We start from the raw sequence: 25873 nt of genomic DNA on the forward strand, positions 1-25873 counted from the left end.
GATAGTATTTAAAAATAGAATGATTCCGTACCCGTTTAAATTTTACTTTATCAAGTTACGTAACCCAATGATGCATGGTGTTGTTACGTAATCCATCAGAAACAAAAAAGATTCATACGAAGACTAACTCATTTAATGGAAGCTTTTTCCGCCCTCTTGCATCTTCTCGCTGAGTGGGCGAACCATCTCGACCGTCAGTGTACGAGAACAACAATGCGACGCGGCAATAGTTGAGAGCACAACAACAACAACGGTAATTTTGTTTTCATTATATGACTATTCATTCACACATAGACACAAATATGTATGTAAATAAGTTCACAATTCCGCATGTTTGCTTGTAAGTGACTGTAGATGTAAATGATTGCACACATACGTCCACAGTAAATTGTTAACTGGAAAATATTCTCAAGTCACTTCATTTAAGCAAATTTACGTTAAAACTTGTTCCAAAAATGTTAACGACAAAAGTTATAATTGCATAAGGTGCGCGCACACAAAGCATTAGTAGTCGTACTAGCAGTGAGAGCTTATACAAGCATTTCAATGCATATGCCTGTGCGCAGACAGTCAGCGGAATGAATTTGTACGCTATTATCTGAAGAAAATAGATAATGGCTTAAATATAAAAGAACAAAAATAGTCGGTAGCAAACAGTCGCTGAACAAGTCATAGTTAGTTGTGTCAGGTATTAAATAGGAGGCAAGATGAGTAAGTTTGTGTACGTCTAACTTTGACAACACATACGACAGCCGGAAATGAAACGTAAATCAAATATAAAAACAACGCTTTTTCGCAGACTCTTAAACCAAAAGTTTTACCCGCTGTGCCCAACATTCAAGTCTTTCAGTCATATTCAAGTGCACGCAACGTGCGATTCGGTACTCATCTCGTGTATGTTGCAACTGTAAAGGTGCATTTACCGCCTAACAATATGTCTGAACATTACTTTGCCAAATGAATGTTTTTAGTAACGTCATCGCTTAAATAAACCCCCATCAGCAGCCCACCCAAGTTTCATTCTCGCTGCTCTTACTACTACTGCTACTACTACTACTACTACTACTACTACTACTACTACCCCTACTCCTACTAACAATTTTAATCTGCGCACTTTAAAATTGAAAACTTTGAGCAATTCTTTTTCTTTCCTTTCGCCCGTATTCCCCCTCGCATTTTATTTCCGCTTAACTTGGTGCACATTTCTAGCGTAGAATTTTTTAACTCTCCGTCACACAGTGCAAAAAACTGAAACTGTCACTCACAGAAAATGTGCGTTAATCAAATTTACTTGAAAGAGGAACCTGGCTACGCTATTGTATAGATGAAAACGTATACTTGTACCCATATATGTGTATGAACGTATGCTAGAATATTTATTGAGTGTCGCTTACTACATTGAAGGGAAAAATGTCCAGCACTATAATAATAAAAATTTCATCTTTGAGGAGCAAATTCATTTCGCTTGAAAACTTGGAATTTTGTCAAATATTTTCAAAATACTCTTTTCGATTATTTGCTTTATTTCAATATCATAAAATGTAATTTTAGATGTCTTCCGATAAGTACGAACAAAATGCTATACACATATAAATATAAGAAAAGGAAGGCATAACGATTTAAGTTAATAAATAATTCATCCGCATAAGTAGCGAGGCAAACAAGGTCGGCACTAACAACCTGCGGATTCAAATCCTAAGTGTGATAGGGTTTTCGATACAGGCGAGCATATGATCTCGGTTATGCGCCGGCTTTTGAGACAATAAATAAATAAGTAAAGTAAACAATGCATAAATTACATAGAACTTTTGCTGCGAGAAGAAAAACTAATATTCGTTAGTTGGGGCGCACTAACCATCGGTCAAATTTGTTTCTTACATCAGAGAAGAAGTAACAGCTACTTTAAGGTCCTTACTTTACTCAACCCTTTCTAAACGGGTCTGTCTGTTCTGGTTAATGAAAGTATTTTTCTTCTTTTTATAGCCCGTATCTCCAAGTTAGAAACAAAAGTTGACAAAATATATCTTACAATGTACGCACAGCCGTAGAGATAGGAAAACAAATACATTTTGCATAATTTCGCAGATATAATTTTGATCTGTATTTCTCTCGGGTTGCATTTAGTTGATTGGAATTTAATTATTTTACGTCAAGGTCATAGTTGTGTATGCTTATTTTTTTCGTTTATGCAGTGTATTATATTCACTTGAAACTGGATGATGCGTCCTTTAATTTAATAAGCTTACATACCTAAGTGGAATTATGTATAAATATTCTGTTGTTTTTAGAAATAAATCTGAATGTTTCGTATGTATATCCTCTGTAAACTCTTACTGAACTGAACGTTGAGTTCCCCCATGCATACAGTATGAGGCGTACACACATATATATGCATATATATATATATATATATATGTGTATATATATATATATATATATACATGTGCATTTCATGCATTGCTTGTTTTTCCGTATTCTTGTGCCATGTATCAAATATACAGCAGTGTTTAACCACAGGATATCCTCTTTTTGGTTTTTCTAGTATTTTGTTGAATGTTTTTTGGTTTAATTTTATTTGCTATTCTCTTGTTGTAGTTGTTGCTTCCTGTTAATCTAATCCCCCAGAGTGTCAGACATCAAGCTTGTGTAATACGTTAAATGCAGTAAAATATAAACGTATAAACAGACATCCATACATATGTACATATTGCATGCATCCGTACACTTTGCAAATGACTCCAAATTACTAACACATACTTATGGGCTAAAGCAAACATGTATTGTAGAATAATTTCAGATCGTAACATTTAGTAAAAGATGCAGGTCACAAATATAAATAAACTTTTCATTTATGTGCACATATGTATGTACATGAACTAATGTAATTGTTTTGCTTTATTTCCTTCTCTTTATTGCTTAAGTGTTTACAAAAGGACAATAACAAGTTAAAGGATGTGCAAGAGCTCTTCTTCTTTTCTTGTTTTTTTTTTTTGCAAGTAGTGAAAATCTCACAGTTTTATCGCAGAAGATGCTCAGACACTTGCCCGATTTCACGTGCATTTGTAAATATTTTTGACTAAGCAAATGCATGCTCAGGTGGGAGTTTAATTTGTTTTTTTTTTTTTTTTTTATATATATATATTTATGCATAAGTATATTTCTTATTGCTCCTTTTTCTTAAAGTTGCTTTGTTTTAAAATTTTTGGCATTTAGCCAATATGTAACAATTTTCTGATGCGTCTATACTGGCCTTCCTGTCCTCCTCTTTTCTGTTTCCTCATTTATTCGTATTTACCCATTTTGCGCTTAAATATATTGTATAATAGTGCGACTACACGTCCACAGTATTTCCAACTTGGGACAAAGTTCCCACCTGTGCATTTGCTAAAATCTCACTTTATTTCTTTCCTATCTCTTTATTATTGCATGAAGCTATGGCCACATCGTAAAGCACACGACTTTAATCTGTTGACATTTGCTATGTTTACAAGATTGTATTTAAGAGATCCAGTTAAATATGCATAAATTCTCTTTTTAGTATTTTATAGGCAATTAATTCTTGGAATTAACGCAAAATAAAAATTTGAAAATATTCTCTAAAAAAAAATTTCCAAAACGCATTAAATAGGGGATATTATCTTCCAAATTTTTACTTATTTCGCTCATAATCGACGCTTCGTCGACTTATTGTTCTGGATCGGAAAGCGTAAAAGTGCCCATCGTCTGTATGGGATACATATTGCATTTGGAATTAGGGTCGTTCCGTTATCTAATGTGGTTTTCAATTTGTATTTTGGATTCACTTGAAGAGCAATGTGTGCGATAGGTTTACTCAAATCATTAATTTCAAAGTCAGCCAAAGGTATGCAGAAAGTTCGCCACAAGTCGCATTTAACTTCCGCCATTTATTTTGTGCAAGTTTTTGTTACATTTTTTATTATGCATTATTCTATTTTTACGGTTAACATCACACGTACACCTACCCGGATAGTCGGTTATAAATACGAAGACATCAATTTTAAATTAAATTAAAAGTGTTCTGTTAAATTTTAGTTAATTATATTATGTGTATATTATTATGCAATTAAACCGTTCTCCCTCCCCATCTTTCTCTACATATGTCTATATCTGTCTGAGCAAAATTACATTAAACCATACCGTGAGCTCTGACATGGATTTATACGATTAAATATACGCATGAAATGAGTGATGAAATACGACGGCGACGATGATCACAACAGCATATAGCTGCATGACAACAACTTTAATATTCAGATAAAGTATACATATATAATTGTAAATGTGTATAGGTTAGTATGTGTAGTTTTCAGTGACTAACTGCACCGAACATATCTTTTACTCATCATGACTTTATAACATTTTACATATGTATGTTTGTTTGTTGTGCATTGTTTTAATGTACGAACAGTTAAATACCTGGTGTAATGATTAAATGCTTTTAGTTGCGCATTTCGCAAACGCCGTGCTCATGCACATGTATGTCTGTTATGCGAGAGGATAGATGAATGCATGTCATAATAAACCCAAGCACACTTCAACGTGCTGTTAATGTTGTAAATCAAGTCGAGTATAGGCTTAAGTGCGAACGTAATAGCGTGCAATTGGAAGGTTTAAATCAGAAAAAATGACGTTGTGTCTCATTACCTTATTATTAATTTACTTGCGATGTTTTTTAACTCCTTTTTTTTGTTTTGTTTTGTTTTTGGTTCGAATAACGTTTCGTAAATTTCAAATAACTGTCTGTCGCGTGTATCATTCAGCTGTTGTGTTATTGTGCTTTCCGCGTGTTTATGTGTTTGCGCTTGCAACTGTTTAATTTATTAGTTGACTGCTTTGGTTAAATGAGCAAATGGCCGACTGGCTGATTGACTGTTAAATTGACCGGCTGACGAATTGATGCGACTGGTTAGGGTTTTTAATGATAAACAATCTTTAGCTTATCGTTAATTGCACTAAAAACAAATAAGTTTTATTCAGCCGGTCAAAGTTGACACCCCATCAATTATAAAATAAAATATTTAACAACTAGCACTTACTTCACACATTATAAATTTAACATACGCAGTTTTAAATTATTTCTGTATTAAATTATAAAAATAAAATTTTCTGCTTAGGGTACAATCATTTCAGTTAATGTGATATGTAAGTGAACACTTTCGTAACGCTTTCGGATGATTGAACACGAACGTAAATGGTGATCGAGAAATGTAGTTTTTATGACATAATATAAGTTAAATTCGTACCAATTCCAAGGCATGAAAGCTGATTCAGAAATAATGGCAATACATTTATGGCAAACTACAGGCAAATGAAAGATTATCCAAAAAGGCAGAAAGCGAGACGTTTCAGAACGCCCCTGATTAAGAGTATAGACTACTGCGTTCAAAAAATCAAAGGTTTTTTATATTAATAACACGTAAGCTTTGAATATGGATTCAAATTTTTTTTTTTTCGTAAATTCCAGGTAATTCTCAATAACAACCAACAGAAGTTTCATGTTATTCTATGTTCATTACGCTCTAAATCAGAGGATCTATTGTGTTCGTCCTTCAAACAATCCATCGAATACTCCTTGATGGCTAATATGAATTTGAAACTTTCATTACTTGAGAAAAAGAATATTCAAGAGAAAACATATCAATTAGTATTTAGTTAGATGACGCTAGTTGCGTTTTTGCCGAAAATTAATAAATACCTCATCGTCATGTAAAATCTACAAAATTGAATGTTTCTTACGAAGAGATTCAGAGACTGAAAGTAACTCGCTGTGAGCAGCACTGCCATTCATCGAAGAAATCAATTAACTGACTTGCTTTGACTTTGCTCAATAAACTAATTCATTTCGAAGATTCCTCTTTCGCAATGTCTGACAATTACAAGAGGTGCCCTCATTTATAAGCTATCTAATAGAATGACATAGGAATTTTCGTCACATATGAAGGAGTATTGTTCTTGTTCTTGTTCTTCTTCTTGGATATTCAGCGAGTCAATAACAGATGATTCGGCACGTTATGCAAAGAAAAGGCACAATGCGAACCAAAAGATCGCTTTCTGACCCTTAACAAACAATTTTACTAACCTATTGATGTATATATGGGTTAGTGTTTGAAGCCTGTATATGTGTGTATGTTTAGAAAAAAAATTCCCCTTGTTTCAAGGCTCAGTACAACAACATATATAGTGCGGTGTTTTTGAGGCGTGCATCACTGCATATTTCTTTCACAACAGATTGTAAGATTATTTACTTAATTTATGGCATCGATGGCACAGTTTTTATTTTATAAATCACTTTACATGTATGGTGTTGCTGCCCTATTTATTGAGAAGACTAATAAAAAAATAATTTCAGTTAATAAGTGTTTTAAAGTAAGATTTACACATTATTACAAATAAAATCAAATTTCCATAAACTATAAACTGTAAGCCAGATGTAGGTTTCTCTCTTACGTGTCACAAAACAACAATTATAATTAAAACAAAAAAGTTCAATTTTATAACATATACAATTTCCTATTCTTTTTTGTTTAATTCCTGGCAAGCTTCCCATCCAATATACTTAATAATACTAATAACCGAGAAAAGCATCAACTACATATGCACATACCGTGAATTCGTTCGAAACCTCTGCAAAACTCTTATTAAGACAAAAAGACTGCGCACAGAAATTTAAAAATAAATCATACGCCATTTACATAACATATTGTTGGCAAAGCAAAAGCAGTACACGCACAGTCTCTGAATCGGGCTGATCTACAATATAGTGAATTGCTTTTACTATTTTGCCCCCAAGTCATATCGGATTACGAGTGTATGTTTTGCACTCGTTCTTCTCTCATCATAAAGAGACAGGTTTTTCTAGTCCACATTGACATGAAACATTGTTGTTGCTGCTGCGGTATGTGCACTTTAATATCAACTAAGTAAATAGCTGCACAATAACAATTATTGTATGATATAAATAAATTTTGTTTAAGAAAAGAAAAACTCTTGAGTTTTTTGGCACATGCCATCATATTTAAGGGTATTCTTTTTTTTTTTCTATAAAACATTTCCTTTTTTTTCTTTTCGCTTGCCATTGCGTTCCTTCTCGAAAGGGCCCAGCTGCACATTTAAAGTTTGTTCAGTCAACTTGTGTTTTATGTTCTTTCCCATTTTCTTTTTGTTTTAATTTTTAAGATTTTTTTATAATTGTATTCGTGTTGGAACGCAAAAGTTAAACAATATTTTATTACACTGAGCATATACTAAGATGTTATGGAAGCTACGCCCTTTTATTTTCTTCGCATTTCCTACCAACAAAATACGGAACAAATCGTTCCACCTGTAGGTTAAAAAATATTCAATTTACATTAAAAAAAATGTAAGAAATTTGTAAAAACACTTAATTTCCGAATATTCTCTAACAAACAATAACAAGGACTTGAAATCAATGGCGAAAATTTGTATAAATGTTTCAAAAATCACAAATGTTTGATTGCCTACGCAAATGCCAACAATCAAGGCAGGCTGCGTTAATGCTTATGGGATTGCGTGTCAATTAATAGCTGGAAGAATGAATTCATTTAAACTCAATAAGTTCTTCATGTTCTGTTTTTGCTGGCGCAGTTCCTTTCCTATGATTAGCTTCGTTTCTTACACATACAAACGCACTCGCATGCAGATACATGCACTTATGCATCTAATGCGGAAATGTAGCTACAGCTTTAAGCATCAACTTAGCCACTGGTAATCCGAGAGGCAACATTAAAATTAATATTCCAAGTATAAGCGAGAAGTTATCAAAAATAGCGAAGATCACAACGAGAGAATGGTACGAAATTTTTTAATGATTTCACTTGAATTAAAGCTTGCCTGCAGTCTTTAATTAAGATTAAATTCTTTTTGTGAGCTAAGAAGAATACTTTCCGAACTAAGTCGCTACTGCTAAACTGCTAAAAGTTCAATTTGTTCGAATTTTTAGCCACGCAATATCCTGATGATCAAAGGGGTAGAAAGTTGTTGCCGATTTTCGATCGATTTTTTTCGAAAAATGAAAAATCTTTACTTAAACTCGTTCATATTTTCCTTCTTTTTTTTTTTTGTTAAACCAATATTTTGAAAAAATCGTATTCTATGCAGAAGGCATAAAATAAATTTCAACAATCTCTTGAATTTTTAGTTTATAAGAACATGACGAAGGAAAAGCTATATAAATCGTTCCTTTATTTGGCTGAAGTATTTGTCTTCCTGCCATTTTTCTTCAAAAAAATTACTCAGCAAATTATTGACGGATTTAAAATCAATACGCAAAGATATGCTAAAACGTTATTTCAAGGGATTGATTGATTTTTCATAAATAAATTCGGTCAAAGGAATCCTACGCTTCACTTGCAATTTAAAGCAAAAATCAATTGTGATAAAACTCGGGAACGCAGATTATTGTTGCAAATGTAGAAGAATCCTTTTAATAGATAAAAAGATATTTTGAAAAGCAACTTTACACGTACCGAACTTATTTGCTTATTGGGAAAATATTCCTATTCTAATGAAATTCCAATTGTAAGTTTAAAGCGCTTAAGAAATTTAAAAAAAAGGCCATCAAATTTTTTAGTTATTATTCCGAAACTGCACTCATTCTTATGTACAGCGATAAAGTGCTGAAATGCTGAGTAAGAGTGCAAGAAAAGGAGCAAAACGAAATGAGTCAAAAGGGATTCATAATTCAAGATGAAAATCAAAGAAATCCCATACCAAAGAGAAAACAAAAACAATACGAATACATAGAAATGCCAAAAAGGAAGAATTACGTGCATATCTAGAATGATATGATCTGCAATGTGCAGTCAGCTTAAAGATTATTATGAAACGAAAATATTATATATATATATATATATATATATACCCGCCATAAGATATTCGCTTTGCCTTTTTGAGAAAACTAAAAAAAATTATTTGCCACACATAAGATGAATGCACATGCATAAAAACAAACGCACCAAAGCACAAGGAGAACACAAAAGAAATGAGCAGTAATGTGCATTCGGGGAATCCTTAGCAAAATGCTTGTAGTTATTAACACATTAAAGTTGGGCAAAAGTAAAAAGAAACAGAAAAAAGAAAAAAAATTTAGAAGGCGCACAGAGAAAGCTGAAGAACATAGAGGGATAGGTAGAAAAGTCAAACAAAAATTATTTTCATAATGACGTCAAAGCAAACGTGAAGGCAACAAAACACATAAAAACGCAATAAGAAAATTACTATCGGGTTAAGGACAACCTTAAGCACTCATCTTCAATGTTTCATTAACATTTAATTATCTATGTATGTACTCCCCATCGGTTTAAGTGCAGTCAGTGAGTTTACAAAAAATTTTGTGACCAATAAAGGAGATGAACATTGATAATACATCTGACAGGCTCATCAACACTTCCGCAAAGGGCTTAAAAACTTGACGCACAAGTTCACAAGAAACTAAAACTACGAAACATTTTCACTTGGACGTGGAGACGGAGGAAAAACGATTGTTATTACCTAATCTTATTAAGACTAAGGTATTAAGATTTCATTTACTTTGATAGCAATCATTTCAATATAGCAAAATGAAAACGCTTGGTTGAACAGACGCGTGAAAAAGCTTTCAGATGCTTCCGATATCGCCATTTCATAACTAGTTGTTCGGATTTGTTAACTGAGTAGGTCAGCACTCCCGTACTCTTCTCTTTAATCCGAACGTATTACTTTATTTTATTAGTTTTCGTTTCGTGCATTCATTTTCCAATAAGATTTTCGTGTTGATAAGTTTTCCATTAAATATTGACTAATTTTAATTAAATTGCTTTTTACGATTTCAGCCATAAAGTCTTCAATTACTGTTGAAAATACCGAAAACCAATAATATAGTGAGAGAACAATGGGAAGTAAATGTTTTCAATAGATTTCACACAAGGGAGAGTTTGCCCAACTTTATAGTGTGCATTAAAACAATGTAGCAACGCTTGGTCTTACGTTTTAATAAAGAAGTTCTACTTTTTAATTCATTTTAATCTCTGCATAACAAAAATTAATTACAAATTCTTATTAAAAGAAACTTTTTTTCGTATAATCCATTCATTCAGAAGGAACAAAAAATTGCAATAAAACAATTTTTAAAATCTTAATTTCAAGCATTTTCCAAAAAGGCTACTTAAGTACAAAATTTATCCAAACTTATTATATAGCTGACGAGAGTACAACTAATTTTAAAAAGTATTGAGATTTTAAGCAAATCACATCGAAATCGCTTCCGTAGTTTTTGCTTTTGCACAAAAGTGTCATTTACATTAATTGTTTATGGCGTTTCCGGTTAATTAATACAAATATTTCTAAAGTCTTTATCTAAAGCATTCTTGTTCTGCTCTGAAGCGATTATAACTTCTATCAATATCTTGCACACACTTCCATCTCTCTCTGGAGCTACACTAAACACGTCTCATTAATTTATTAGTTGCAGCCGTGAAATGGTCTGTTGTTGTGATTTACATAAATTAATTACATACGAAATCCTTTAAAGGCATTTTCACAAAGGGAAACATACAAACAATTACAGACGAGCATGAATACACATAAATATGCAAACATATTTACATACATAGCTATTTATCTTTACATTTCAAAAAGCAAACCTGAACTTTTTTTTATAATTTTTGCCCTTAAACCAACACATTTAATGATAGTGTGTAATGCTTGCTACCTGTGGCAATGTTATAGAAACGAAAGTTATTCGACGCATGTTACTCTACAATTTTGCAAATTCGACAAACACATATGCTAATCTGCTTGGTCTGCCGGACGGATAAACTGTTGTAGATGACTAACTTTTTGACTGCTTTCTTCCTTGAATGACACAACATTTTTAGCTTTAACTCTTGTAGAGAACCCTCAGCTCTGTTTGCATTCATAGCATTCTAGGTGGCTTAAGGACTCGCGTGATGTGTGTCTCCAACTCGCTATAAAAGTAACTCAGTTTTCCTTAGGCTACCTATAAACCAACCGATGTTCTTTCTGACAGACAACCACCTTTGTATGCTAAACATTATGTGTAGTGTTTTTACAACTAACGGTGCTTGTACTCATTGCCCGTTTTCACATACATGCACATGGGCAAAGCATTCCGAACATCCTGGCAAAGCATTAAAAACCAAAATGAAATTTATATCTTTTCTCTTTTATGGATGAAATCAAAAGTGTTTTATATGGCTACTCGTCTAGGCGAAACGTCATATGCTATAGCGTTTCTTCTGGTTTTAGTTTAAATATATTTTTCTTGTAAAACTTTTAAACAAAGTGGAAAACAAATTTTACATTGCATTATTATCTTATGGCATATACGAATCTTTGTGTTTTTGTGCGTGCATGTTCGTGTACATGTGCGCGTGTGGGTAATACTATTTCAACAAGCTCAGAGTAATGGTTGTGTGTATTATCAAAAGCATGATGCGTGGTAACAAACTCCTGTAGGAGAGGAAGACGAAAAAACCGAATAAAATGGAAGGAATGGAGCTCTGTTTACATTTGTTCTGTAATTTAATTAGAATTTTTAACATGTGCTTCCAGTGAAAGGAAATAGATATCCAAAAAAAAAAAAAAAAGAAAGAAGGATAAAATGCAAAACCATAGTCAAAAACCAGATAAATTCTTTTCCAGTTGTTTACAAATCTTTTCCACCCCTCCTTGCGTGTGTTTTCGTTTTTGCGTAATTACTTAAAAATCTACTGACGACTGTTGATTAAATAAGAGTTTTTGATAAACTTAAAATCTTTGCTAAAAATGTTAACTTCTAAATATATGTGAATTTCACATCAATCATTCCTTAGTATCACGTGCACTAATATAAGGAAATCATTTCTTTGCGGAATTACAAGTTATGCCCCAAAGAATTTCCAGCGAAAGGTAAGGCAGACGATTACATTGTGATACCCATCACTAGGTTATTAAGAGTACGCGTCGAACATATTGATATGTTTTCAACGTAATTTAGATCGTATCAAAGAAGTTTATTTAATATATCATAAAACGCAAACCGCACTAAACAAATGCAATCATAAAAACATATCCAAACATTGTATCAAAAGCAATATAACTCCACTAGATGTATGCGCATGAGAAATGAGAAATGTATGTTCTTATCGCCTATCAATCTTCATATCAATATTTGCACATCGACACGCTCCAAGTCTGCCCAATGGAGCTAAGTCCGGAATCATGTCGACAGCTGCCTGTCCATAAGCCCTTAAGCTTTAAAGTTTAGTTCGCTAAATAACGTATTTGGTATAGTTTTTCTTTTTGTATAAGCTTTTAAGAATTTGGCTCTTATTAAATACTTAGTTCTTTGACCTACGACTTTAATTTCAGAATTATGCAAATCACTTGCGAACAAAATTTAGTATACTAATTATCATATGATCGCATTAGTAGCAAGTTTGAACATGTTTTGTGTTTGCGTATTTGCATTGTGTAATAAATTAATATTTACTTACCACTTGATTCTCATACACCCGAGAAAGATGCGATCAGTTGCATAAGAGATTTTTAGACTATGTACTTCCATTTCACTTAATTTAATTTAATTAGCTGGTTGCGTCGCAAAACTTTATGACTCCCTTTCCTGGCTGAATACTACTACTACTGTTTGTGGCTTTGTAAAAAATTGCTATTCTAAGTCACAATAGAATATTTCTCTATCAGTTTTGCTATAAAACGGGGATGTTAAGTTTCAAGAACTATTTCTCAACGCAATTCACGGTGTATCTGAACTAAAGCAGGGCTGTTAAATATATTTATTTAAAAATCAATGCCAGAAGGGGTAATAAGTATCGAATTTAGACTTATTGGATTGATTTATATTAATTACAATAAATAAAATAAAAACACTACATACCATAATAGTGTAGTAAAAAAAAGAAAAGAAATTGCTTTAGGAAATTAAAGCTGGATTCCACGAATGAAACGATGTCTGTCCTGCCATTAGTGCGTATAACAATTTATTTTCACATTTTCCATATATTCGCTCGTTATGATAAACGAAGCAGAAGTAAAAATAAAGTCATGATATCAATTTGATTTAAACATGATGATGGAAAAAGAAGCGAAATTAGCGCTTATCATGTTCATTTATATAAATTGTACTGACTATATAATTAGCTCATCGCTGTAAGATAAAACGAACCGATAAGTTCAAACGTAGACCTTTTGGCGTTGTAGGTATTTGTTATGTTGTTGTAATGACGGTTCTTATTTTTCTTTGCTCTAACTTGAAGTCTTACTTTTGTATGGCAAACGAACAGTAAAAGCATAGCACAACGTATTAGAAGCAAAAGAAAAAAAAAAGTCAGTTTGCCATTAAAAACCACAATAGAATTGTTATTATGTGTAATCTCCATGCAACATATCTATCAGTCGACCGACACATATACCCAACAGCAGCAAATAACATAAATTGCTCCGTCTATCTATATGTCTTCGGTAAAAGCAATTTGTAGCTACTTGGAAGTTTCAAAGCGTACCTTTAGATATACTTGTAGCTATACATATCTCCTACAAAGACATTTGTAGCTCTTTGTCTTCCCATTTTGCACGAATAATTGTTTAAAGATACGTTTCGTCGAATATTGATCTAACTAAATCAGTTAGCAGTAGATCCGTTAATAGATCCGATTAGAAATTGTAACGGCTTTAAAATTCGTCTTGAGCCAATTGTGCACACTTCAATAGAGTTTTTCCTTATACAAGCCGTCATTTTCATTTTTCCCTCTTTCCCATGTGTTCGTTGTTACGTTTGGTAATTTGATATTTTACGTGTGATAACCAACCACCAAAACATGTCTAATACGGAAAATAGCTTACAAGCTGGTGAATCTATCTACTTTTAACAAGCAAATGAAATATTGTTGTTTATATCCTGCTGGCTAAACACATTTAGAGGTTAAAAAGTCCCAGTTATAATGAGATTTGTGTTTTCTCGTTTCATACTTGTTTAAGCGGCCAGAACGACGACAACGACTACTTCTGCTGCTGTTAGCAGACCTTTAGCACTGCCAGGACGAGTTGGCTTTTAACCAATAAAGCAATGTTTACCAGTTATAGTTAACTACTTCAACCCCCCAATTCAAATGAAAGCATATTCCATTAAACCAAACTACGTATCATTACGAATTCGTTAGCAATCGAGTTAGTCTGGCTATTAGTCGGTTCGGATTCCTAATCAACTAACCACTGCTACCAACAACGACAAGAATTCTTTACGTTCTCATTAGATTCGGTTGTAAAAACCAGGGAATATGAAGCATTTGAAAATGCAAATGGAAATGGAACGAAGAGCTAGCTATGCACATATACGGAGAATATATTTGCACTCCACCCGTTGTAATGAACAATGTCTTAATAAAGTATCGATTTCGTGGCTTTTTTCTACCGTTACTAAGCATTTTTACTCTGTCTTTTTCTCCTTCTTGTTGTCGTACTCTGTTTTCTTTTGTGTGGTTTTTAGGATTAAATAATTTTTGCATTGGAAGTAAACTTGCAAGTTCCAAATATACTGAAAATTTAATTCTTATGCTAAAACATTGAAATTTTGTAATGTTTATATTAAGAAGACATACGGCAACATATCATTCAATTATCTGCATAAGAGACAGATATGAGAAACATTGTAAACGTGGCAGGCATGACAGGTGAAAGTCAAAGGTTTTTCCTAATTATTCCCCAATTACTCTTTTTCAGCAAATACTTCCTTTTTGGATAATCCAAGTTTTGCACCCAATTGCGCTTGTCCTAACACAAAAAGTCGCATAGCGTAGCGTTCGGAAAGGCAAGTCGCACAGGATGGCTTCAATTGATTGGCAAGTCTTCGATAGTCGTAAACATTGTTGGGCTGTATGTCAAGCTTGCTTTTCAGCCTATTATAAAGAGACAAACAAAATATAATGTCTTCCCTGTCGGTACATCAATAATCCCTTTTATACTTTTGTCACACTACAGCCTTAAGGCGCCAACTAAATGCCCGTAGTTCACCATCTATGTTATATTGAAGTAATAAAAGAACCTTTAATCCAGTTTTTTTTTTCGTTTTCATTCATTTAGAGAAGAGGCCCGGGTCTACCCCGGTATCTTGGTATCTAATTTAGCGCATTCCGCAAGAATATGTGCGAAATTTCAGTTTCCTAGAACTAATTTATTGCGGTTGTACGAATTGTTTACGGGCATAGGAATAGGAATAAAAGAGGAAGAATGAAAGTTTTACGTCTTAGGGGGTATATGTATGCGTGCCGCATATTATAGAGGAAAGCGAACGTTGTCCTTTTCCCCGTCTCATTACAAGGTTTGTTTTGAGCATTAAAAGAAAATTTTTCTCTTCATTGAGGTAAAGATTCAAGTCGCATCAATATCCGTGAGAAATTAAACTTACGCTTATAGGGAGGAGGACCAAAACTTTTAAAACAGTCCAATGAAGTGCATTTGAAAATATTACTTCGGGAATTCGTTCATACATATTTATTGGCCATGAAATATTAAAAAAGTTAATGTTCAATAAATCTATTGAATGAGAAACTTTTCTTTCACAATGCCAAAGTTTCTATGGCAAAGCATATAAAAAGAGTACCGGTAACTCATTCAAGTTTCTTATTAGAAAGTGCTTGCGCACGTGAAGTGTATGAGTGCACTATGCATCGATTGCTGCAGTTACAGCTTAACTTGATGTAAGATTTGTTGCAATTCAAAAGGAAAATCTCTTTTACCAACATTACCAACGTTAAACTTAATTGTTGCGCTTCATTTCCCTTAATGTGCACGTGGTTAGGTAAGGGGGGGCTTAATTTGCTTCGCCTCAGCTTACTTTTTGCTATGCTGCCTCTTACGCGACAATAGCTCCGCACTTAAATGTCTTTCAATAGGATTCGTTGAAAGCTATTTTTTTTTTTCCATCTTTCATATGTACATACACCGCAAGCCCTGGCATTGTTGCAAGTTAAGATGAATTTGCCGAAAATTTCATTTCTATTGCTGTGTGTTGTTTTGCTTACCTTATCGTTAACATTATTATTAACTTGTTATGCAGTTCGCTTTCGAAAGTTTATCGTCGTCGTTTGTCGCGATGATCAACAAGTATTTACTGTCTTTCATTATTAATAATACTATATATAAGGGAATGCTATTGTTGCATCTCCCGCAATTATTCACAAACTTTCATTTTCTTGTCTGCTGATATCCGGAAAACGTCACAATCTGCACGCGTATAATTAGAAACTATTGCTATTCTATTGTTGCGTTCTATTGTCACGTAAAACAAGTTAATTTTCGCATAAAAACTTTCGAAGATATTTTAAATATATTAATGAAATGGTTTCGCAACCTTGGCTGCAATATTAGTTTTATTGTTGTTGTTTACTGGCAAATTGTATGCATTATAAGTTGAATGAAGACGACGCTCTTCGCAGTTAAAGCCTATGAATAGCTTCTATGTAAATATATTTATATGAAATAACCTGGAGAGGACGATGGTAATTACGGATTACGGATAGAAGTGCCTTGGGGAGAGAAATAGTTGGGAAAAAAGAGAGATTTAGTATTAGTAGTACTTTGTTTGGTACTCTCAACTGTACCAACAAAGCGCCTCCATATGGCACTGCAGTTTTAGCTCGCAAGTCATTTCACGGACGGCGGAAAGCAAAATCAAACTACAAAATAAATAGCTCAGATGGCTTTGGCTTGACTAGAGATATTAGGTTTTAATCCACAAGATTTGCGTGTATTGATATACCTAACCCGATCCGACCCAGAATCCTAAGTCGGTGCAAAATGAATTTCAGTACCAACTGTACTGCCACGAGCATAATCGCACCTTTTAAAAGTTTCAACTGTAATCGCCGGTATGTGCAATGCTACAAGTCTTTGCTGCTTGCTTCATTGTCAAATGGCAGCGGTTTGTTGACTTTCCTGTTTTCACATATTAAAAAATGGTCGGATAAATCAACAAACAAAATCAGACAAAGATGTCCATTTGCATTAATATGAACTCAATATATTTGCTGCGACTGCTATAAAAGAAAAGTAGCAAAAATCAATAGAAAGTTTTTTGGCAGAAGTTAATGCGAAGTTAATAAGCATGAAGGCCGACCTCAATCGTCTATTATATACACATGTATATAGGTATATGCACGCATATATTTCGATTGCAAAGACAATAAAGCAATTAAGATAGCTTTTTCCCATCCGTAAAAGTTTGAGAGAAACAAAAAAGAAAAAGGGAAAAATACCTTTTCAAAGCAGAAAAGTAAACAATAGCGGGAAACAAACGATATACGTAGACAAGGGCACAAAATCTTCTAAACAAAAACAGCAAAGTGACGAAAGGCAACAAAATGAATATGATACGCCAAACCCACAAGCGCTCACAATAAAACTCGAAGCGAACAAAGGATGAATGCATAAATGGATTGTTGACTGACTGACTGAGTAAGTACAAAAACAAAATGAATGAATTTAAGTTGTAGAGGAAAGCCATACATTCGCTCGCGTAGAGGATAGTGTACGCTTGCATGCGAATAAACAAACAATTATTGCGCAACTACACGTACGTATGCTTGCATATACGTATTGCTGTAAAAACTCTTGGCCCAGCATTGTCATCGTTGACGCCATCAGTACGATCGCCGGCAATGATGCACTCGCGTATGTGAGTATGAGTGCTTATATATATATATTTACGGAGTTATTGCAGGCAATGCAGCAGCAGCAACAACATCAGTAGTTTTAAGTTTAAGCAAAATATAATAGATTTATGCCTACAACCGTCATAAAACAAGACACAAGTGTCTTCCAACTGTCACTTGTATTGTTCTTCGTCTGACGCGTGTGGTGACGTTTAAAGTGGCACATAAAGCAATACACACCGAGACAAAGACGCACACAAACACACAAACAAAATAAAGATTATACGCAAAACGACATATCGCATGCTTGCACACACGTGATATCAGCGCGATTCACGGATGATAAGTTGAAAGTTTTCTAGATAAACACACAGAGCCAAAGCTCGAAAGGCGAATGCTGAGCAACAGAAAAGATGAACTTCAGTCTTTCCACACATATGCATGCGTATGCTAATGTATACAATAATAACACAGTAAAATGTATCCCGTCGCATTTGTTACACTTTCCAAATGAAAGTCAAACGCATTTTAAAACACTTGAAATTCTTGCATTCTTCTATTCTATTCTATAAGCGCTACTCACGCTACTTGCGACGGTTACAATGTAAAAGAGGTTACATTATCAAAAACACTTTCCAGTGATTGTGGTAATTAGCTTCGAAAGACTTTTCAATCGTGGCATACTACAAAAGATCGACCAAGAGTGTATATATAGGGTATAGGAAGCTTTTAAGAATAAACCCGTTTTAACTATAAATTAATTTTAGATTCGTGGGCTTTCGTTGAATAGGTTGAAACTCTACGTGACGGACATTTCGCACATTCATTCATGCACTCATTCATTCATTCTATTCACAGTGTCATCCTACGCGACATTCAGTTCAGTTCTCTACCCGACTATTATGCTATTAACATACGCAAAATTTGAAACCTTTCCTTGCAGCATGCATACCAGATGTCAGATTTACTTTTTATCGTGTGAGAGCACTTGAATTAGCTGAAATTAAATCTATATTTTAACCGCCACACGGCTGAAGTGCTCACCATTAATAGGTCAATTTTCCCAATAAAGAAAATGGAAATAAGCAAAAAAGAAGCAGCAAGAATTCTTTTCCACAACTATTCCAAAGATGGCTATTAACACCACATAGCACAATGTCAGCAATAATAACACAAGTGGCATTTCTCATTAATAAATCCTTTGATTAATGCTTTTACTAATGTGACAGGTTTTCGTTGAAAGAACTCACAATGAGGCAAATAGTCTTAACTATGTTAAAACAAAAAAAAAAAAAAAACGAGTAAAGATATAGTGCCTATGAACCAGACGAGTAACAACTGATTTAGGAAAAACGACATTTTTCTTGAGAGCGTTTAATGGAAAGAATTCAATGCGACTGGCAATAATTCCCGAACATTAGTTCATCCAGCTTATATTGCTGTTTGCTATTTATGCGTGTCTGTATGTACATTTCGTACATTAGCAAACAAATTAGATTCCGCTGCAACAGCAACGATCGCAACAATTCACTCAGCTAGTCAAAGCGTTTCATGTTTACGTATGTAATAGAAAGCTACGAAGAAAACAACATGAAAATCTTTTCCGACATACACGCGCGTATGCGTGCCTGTTTATCTGTGTTTAGTTTCGCATACGGAAAACTTTAAATTCCGTGTTAATGTTGCGTTGGCGTATTTACGTGCGTTTATTTGTATGCGACCGGTTCTCAGCTTGAAGTTTATTGCTGAGATTTATTATTTTGTGTCATTAAAGCTTCGCAACCCAAAGCACGAAACATCATGAATGTTATTTTTAACAAATGCGCGACAGCTGCTACCCAAATTTCAAAGCTTAAAAATAACAACAATAGCAGCAAAAATAAAAACAGCTGCCTTCGTATCCAAAACAACAGCGACAAAGCCAGCAACTAACTGCATATATACATACATATATAACGTCTATGGCATATTCATTGTTACGTTTACACGTGCGTACCCCAGTTACTGTAATTCAACATCTAAAGTCTCGTATTTTTGTTTGGGGTTCGCACCTCCACCTCGGTTTAGGCAAACAATGAATTAATCTGGCTTGTTGTAATGTTTTTTTGTTCCTACCAGCACCACAGCAACGACTATATTACACGAATAGCTGGAACAGCGACAACGTCAACATTTTTAGGATGTTGTCGGCATTATCGCTGTTGCCGTTGCCTTTGGTGTGAATAGCTTTTGCACATAAAGACTAACGAATACACAATCTTGTGCTTGAAATACATTTAAAGTAATGCCTTTGTGTGCTTTGACACCATCAGGTCAACCATACAAATGGTGAGCAACCTTGTTACCAGTCACTGCAAATTCATGGTGTTGTTTCTGGTTGAGGTTAAAGAGTTTCCTCATACAAAAAACATATTTAAATATCGCATTCTAATCCTTCGGCTTCACTTCCTCTCCCCCACCACAAGAACGTTTATATCTTCTTCAGGACAAAGGTAAGTTGGTAGATCATATTTGTTGTTTTCTCGTTTAACAACCGTTCTGCACCTGGCCTTAAACTATTTGCAGAAAAATATTGAAATATATGAAATGTAAGGAGTGTTTTTTTTTTTTTTCGTTCTATATTGCGAGTTTCGGGCAACAAATGCGAGGAAACGTTTCAAAACTCTGATCATCGGAAGCTGACCGTAAAAAAGGACATTTATCGCTTTTTTGACTAGCTTTGGACAGAAGTGCATCCGCTTTAAATAAAAAAAGAGTTTTTCTATGTTTTTTCAGAAGACATTGGGGAGAAGCACGACTGGAGTCCGATAAAGTACAAATGCGTTTAATAATTAGGTGCCGACTAATACGTGACCAACACGAAAGAAGTAATCTCTTTACACTGTTTAAATTTCAACGTCTAAGGCAATAAAACTTTTCTTGACATTATTCATGCACGTAAGGATCCCTGCATGCAAAGGAAAATCACTTCCAACAATGTCCTACAGCATAAATGCCAGCAAAGCGCTTTAGGGACCCTTGCTTAATATTCTAACTAAGTCTAAGTTCCACTAGACAGTGAATGAGCAAAGAAAATGTCGAGAGAGAGAAAAACATTGAGAAAGAGAGAGAGCGAAGTTTAAAATGTTGTGTGTTGACTTAAGCAACTCACTTTCAATCGTATACCGGGACTGCTTTTGAATGGTTCTAACCACTTCCGTGACTTAATGTCAGTTTCGTTCAGTTCAGCACACGCCCATTTAAATTCGCACGATTTCAAAGAGATTTGTAAGCTTTATATATATTTGATTCCTGATGACCGCTGTTGCTTGTCAGATTGTGCTTATTCGATAGAAAATCCGTATAAGTAGTAGTAAGAAAAAAAACATGAATGGATTAACGTTTCATAAGCTCTTTTTTGTATTTGATCGGCGAAAATTGCATGCCCGAAGTCAACGCAAGTCACACATAGATCACAAAAACAAAAGTACGGACAGACGATAAGTAGGGTCGCCACATTTTTCGGTATCCTGAACTTTGGGTTTCGAGAGAACACAACCAGGAAGGAAAAAAAAAAGTATGGACAAAGTGTTCACAATGCCATGAATAACCAATCCTCTCTAGATACCAAGGAAGCAGATGGCTTTCATGACTTACTTTATTTATGCAGTATATCCCGATACCCATAAAATGTAAACGTAGGCAGCTTTACGTTTAAAGCGGAAAAGATTGCCAGTTATTAAGAGGGAGTGAATCGCTAAGCGGTTTGTTGATATTGCACCGATGTGTTGGGTATCGAAGATTCGTCCGTTGAGAAGCACTTTTTCTTGTTTTTTTCTCAACTTTATTTCAAGTAATGCAGAAAAATCGTTGTGCAACTAATGTGCACCTGCGAAAATATTTGTCTCAAATAACGTTTTCCTATTCTTTACTCTTCCGCTTCAGTTGCACTTACATCCACGCCGCTGCTGTTGCTGTTTTTGTTTTGCTGATGTAAGTGCTATGCAACACAATTTTAAATCTCATTACATCATTACCACACATAATTTGCGAGAAATCCTAAAATTTTTACGCTCACATATAGGTTCTAGCGAAAGATTCGTTTGTACACTTGTTTTCTTCTTTTCTTTCCTTCTTTTCTTCTTTTCTTCTTACTCTTAAAGTATAAAGAATTTTTTTATTACTTTATGTGTATGTTTTTTCTTCCTATTTTCTTCTTTTTTTTTTCATACTTGTTGAAACTACTCTTTAAACATCACTAATGAGTTTGGCATTGTCTTTTAATACACTCTGGTAGATGCACGTCTACAGTTACGCTTGTATAAATCTGTTCGCTCGTATGTGTTCTGAGTAAGGACGGACGGAACGGTATAAACACACTCTCTTGTTTACACACTAGTATTCACTCATCTTATGTAATACGCCAGCACCTTTCACTATCCTATCTCGTTCGCTCTTTCCGTCTGTCACTTAACACTTGAAGATATGAAATGAAAATGTTGGTAAATATATAGAAAACTTTCATAATACATATCTATGTAAATGCATATAAGTACATGTTTATTAAGTACATATCTATATATATGTTTATATACATAATATATATATGCAGATATATACGAAACTCAGAATGTACGTATGTATGCAATCAAATAATCGTGTTTTCATTAAAGAAGTGCATAATTTTATTTTAAAAAATCTGACGGCGACAACTATGCTAACGATAGAGGCGTATATGCAGCAACAAGGTTTAAAAGATTTTAAATAATTACTTATCAAAGCATGAGATTAATTTAATGAAATGCTTTATAAACTCACATGAGCACAAGTTGTTTCAAAATAAAAACTTTACATTAAAATTGTTAATGATCCTACACTGAAAAAAGGATAGAGAACAGTACGCGTTCCACATATGACTATCAGGACTGTGCGTAAATTCGGCATGATGTCATGCTGAAAATATGACTTGGTTATAATATATGGTCATCAACATAGACGTTAATCATTGAAACGGTTGCCGCAGTATAGGCATTTCGCGGCTTCAACCAATGGACGAAAGAAAGAATTTTTTGCCATCGCCCTGAGGTGGATGGAAAAGTTACTCACCGTCAGCCATAAATATTCGACAGTAGGGGAAGTTCTACTTGCACGTGTTTCTAACATTTCGTGGATAATTTTGTAAATGTAAACGACTACGGCTGGTTTACGATCGGTCAACGGATGCAAACAGACAAATGCAAAAACATAGAGAATGTAAAGAAAGAAAGCCGAAACCTATTAACTCCATTCGAAATCACGCCGATGATTGGCATAACATTCAGTCCACCTAAATCAAACTAAATCTGATTGTTTCTGCGAAATTCGAAAGTGCAAATGGGCAAAACATTTTCCGGTAGGAAAGCGATCCTAACTGAACAAATGTGTGTGTGTTTTTTTTTTATTATTTATTATATAAATTCGTGATTTTTTTAGGTGCATTTAAGAGTATACTTGAACGCTTCTGAGAAAAAACTATATGTAGGTGCGGAGGGAAAAGCAGACATTTTGCTTCCATAAGCTTTAATGTGAAGATGCAAGCATTTGGCATCTACCCCCATGTACGAAATAATCAGAGTAATGTTAACATACTTTGTAAGAGTTTTCCAAGTTAAGCTTTCTATTTTTTTAAACTCACAAATAACTACTGGCAACCATTACGCATTTAACGTTCTGATCTTTAAGAGTTTTAATTATCTAAAAATTATAAAAAATATGTATTGTATATATAGAGATATATATCATTAGTTATTTATTTCCTCTCTTCACTTTTATTTTTTCTATCGTTATTATTACTATTTCATTTGTTTAGGGATTATATACATTTTTTGGAAATTTTTTGTGTCAACAAAACAATAGTGTTAGAGAATAAAATATTCATAAAGTAGTTATGTATACGTAGTGTGATAGGTATAATTCCTATGAAACCGTAAGGCTTACTTAATATATAAAAGAATTGTTTTCACGTTTACATGTTTCGAAAACGGTCGAGAAATGGTCGACAACACTAAACAGATGTACTTAGGTGTATGTAATATTAAAAAGTTCTCTCCTTTTTTTCTTTCTTCCTTGATAATCGCACGGTCAAAGCTAATGAACTTCTAGACAGACAACAACTAAAATCCGATTTGTCGACCTCTGCATGAAATATGGAATACGACACAAAGTATGTGTTTTGCTAAATATCCTTCTATGCGTGCGTCTTTGTATTTATATGTATGCGTGTGTATATGCGTATGTGTATGTGTATGTGTGTAGAAAGGGGAAACCAACAAAGGCATAAACCGACTTTAAAGGCCATCTATGTATATAGGTATATTCTGTTATTATATATAAATACATATATATATATATATATATATATATTTGTACGTTTTTGTGCTTCATTTATTATTCGGTATTAGTTTACCAAAAAACAACAATTGTATCTATAACAATAGGAAAACAAACAATCAGATAAATATCGAATTGTAAGATATGCTTTCAGATTCACATACCTATACACACAATTGCAGGCATGCATGCATGCATGCAAGATAGAGAGTTGAAGAGGGAGGGGATTGCATCATACTTTTTGAAAATAAACTGCTTTTAAAAAAGCAAATAATTGCTAGAATTTTTACAAAGCCTCGTAAAATAAAACGAAAATTTATATACAACGCACTAAGCTATCCTTTCAACTGAAATCGAGCTGACCAACAACAACAAGCGAGCAATGACCAAAATTTATTGCTATTAATATGAAAAGATGGATATTGAAGCGAACACGTCCCACATGCAAGCGTTCTTGAGGATATTACTATTAAACTCACCACCGATTAGGCAAAGAGAAACAAAACCGACAATTGGGGGCGAATTCCATTACTCGTTCCCGACGAACGTGGCTTGTGAAAACAAATGTCTTAAACGTTAACGAGAACCGTAAAAAGGTTCACAAAAACGATTTAACAATCACTAAACGCGAATGGACAGAACAGGACAGTTCAAGTATCAATCAAGCTCCAACGCAAAGCGGCAATTCGATCTTCGCCAAAGTCGCAAAACGTTCTCAAAATTTTACTTACATTCCTCTACATTCAATCAAATTTTTTTTTTCCCTCCCTTAGACTAAAATTTAGTTGTTTAGTTTTTATTTTTAAACGTTTTCCTTCTTTCGTACGGGCCTTGCTTGTTGAGATCTTTCCTAGCCTTTCCTCGTTGAGTAATCTTCTCTTAATATAGTAGATGTTGTTGAAATGATTGCTGGGATAATATCCCACATTTTGTCAACCGGTTTTATTAACTCAAATTGTAAAACTTGGTAGTAAGGAAACTTTTAGAAAAGAAATTCATTTCGAATTTTACGATTTAAATAAACGACCTAAGCGATGTTTTCACGATATGAGTGTGAGTGGTGTACGTAAACATAATGAAGATTTCATAGCGCATACAATTGATTGTAATTTTAAATTATTAACAGATGCACGCCTATTTCGGTCACTGTATTTATACATATGATGCATGTGGTATAGCTTTTTATTATATAATCAAAAGAAATGATGGTGTCAGGAAAAACGGTAAACAGAAACACTTTATAGAAGGCAACTTCTACTACTACTGCATATACGTTAAGTCTTGAGATAGGGGAGCAGCGTTGGAAAAGTTTTTCTATAAAATACCGCAAGTTGTCCATGTTTTTTGACGATAAAAATCTTAGGTTTTTATTTATGTAAAGCTTACGTGAATCCTCTATGCACAGCCATTCATCTACACGAACATAAAATATTGACACACCACATATGTGTACACTTGCGAAAATAAAAAAACATTAAGGTCCTGAAATGCAAAGGATGAAAGTATTCAAAAAAACGAAAGAAGAAACTACCATCAACAACACCTTTATAAATACGTACGCTCAAATATACTCATAGTTAGTAATAAAGAAATATACATGAGACGGGAATTCACAAACATGTTATGAAGTAATAGCCGCTAACCGATGATCTACGGGCCACACACAAATATATCTAGAAATTCATTCATTTACTAGCTCTCGATTTTCCTCGAGATTTAGGTTTAGAGCGATTGCCGTGCAATACGCTAGTGTTCGTAGATTAGAACAACGGATTGTTGAGCGAAAAGGCAATGCAGAGAACTATTTCAAGCGAAATAAATATGTTTTCGATCCGCGT

General features: G+C 34.0%; 1 protein-coding gene across 4 annotated transcripts in view; it reads right to left on the reverse strand.

The window, feature by feature from the left end:
* LOC119634370 (tyrosine-protein phosphatase 99A) overlaps positions 1-25873 on the reverse strand; it is a 307831-nt gene that overhangs the window by 186836 nt on the left and 95122 nt on the right. Inside the window, exon 1 of one of the 4 annotated variants that reach the window (XM_038028463.1) lies at positions 12516-12659. The exons of the other annotated variants lie outside the window; for them this stretch is intronic. The gene's annotated coding sequence lies outside the window, so the exon portion shown is untranslated. Of the gene's footprint in view, positions 1-12515; positions 12660-25873 lie in introns of those variants that run through there. 4 annotated transcript variants of the gene reach the window in all.

The sequence above is a fragment of the Glossina fuscipes genome, unplaced genomic scaffold (genome assembly GCF_014805625.2).
Source record: "Glossina fuscipes isolate IAEA_lab_2018 unplaced genomic scaffold, Yale_Gfus_2 3, whole genome shotgun sequence".
Classification (NCBI taxonomy): domain Eukaryota; kingdom Metazoa; phylum Arthropoda; class Insecta; order Diptera; family Glossinidae; genus Glossina; species Glossina fuscipes.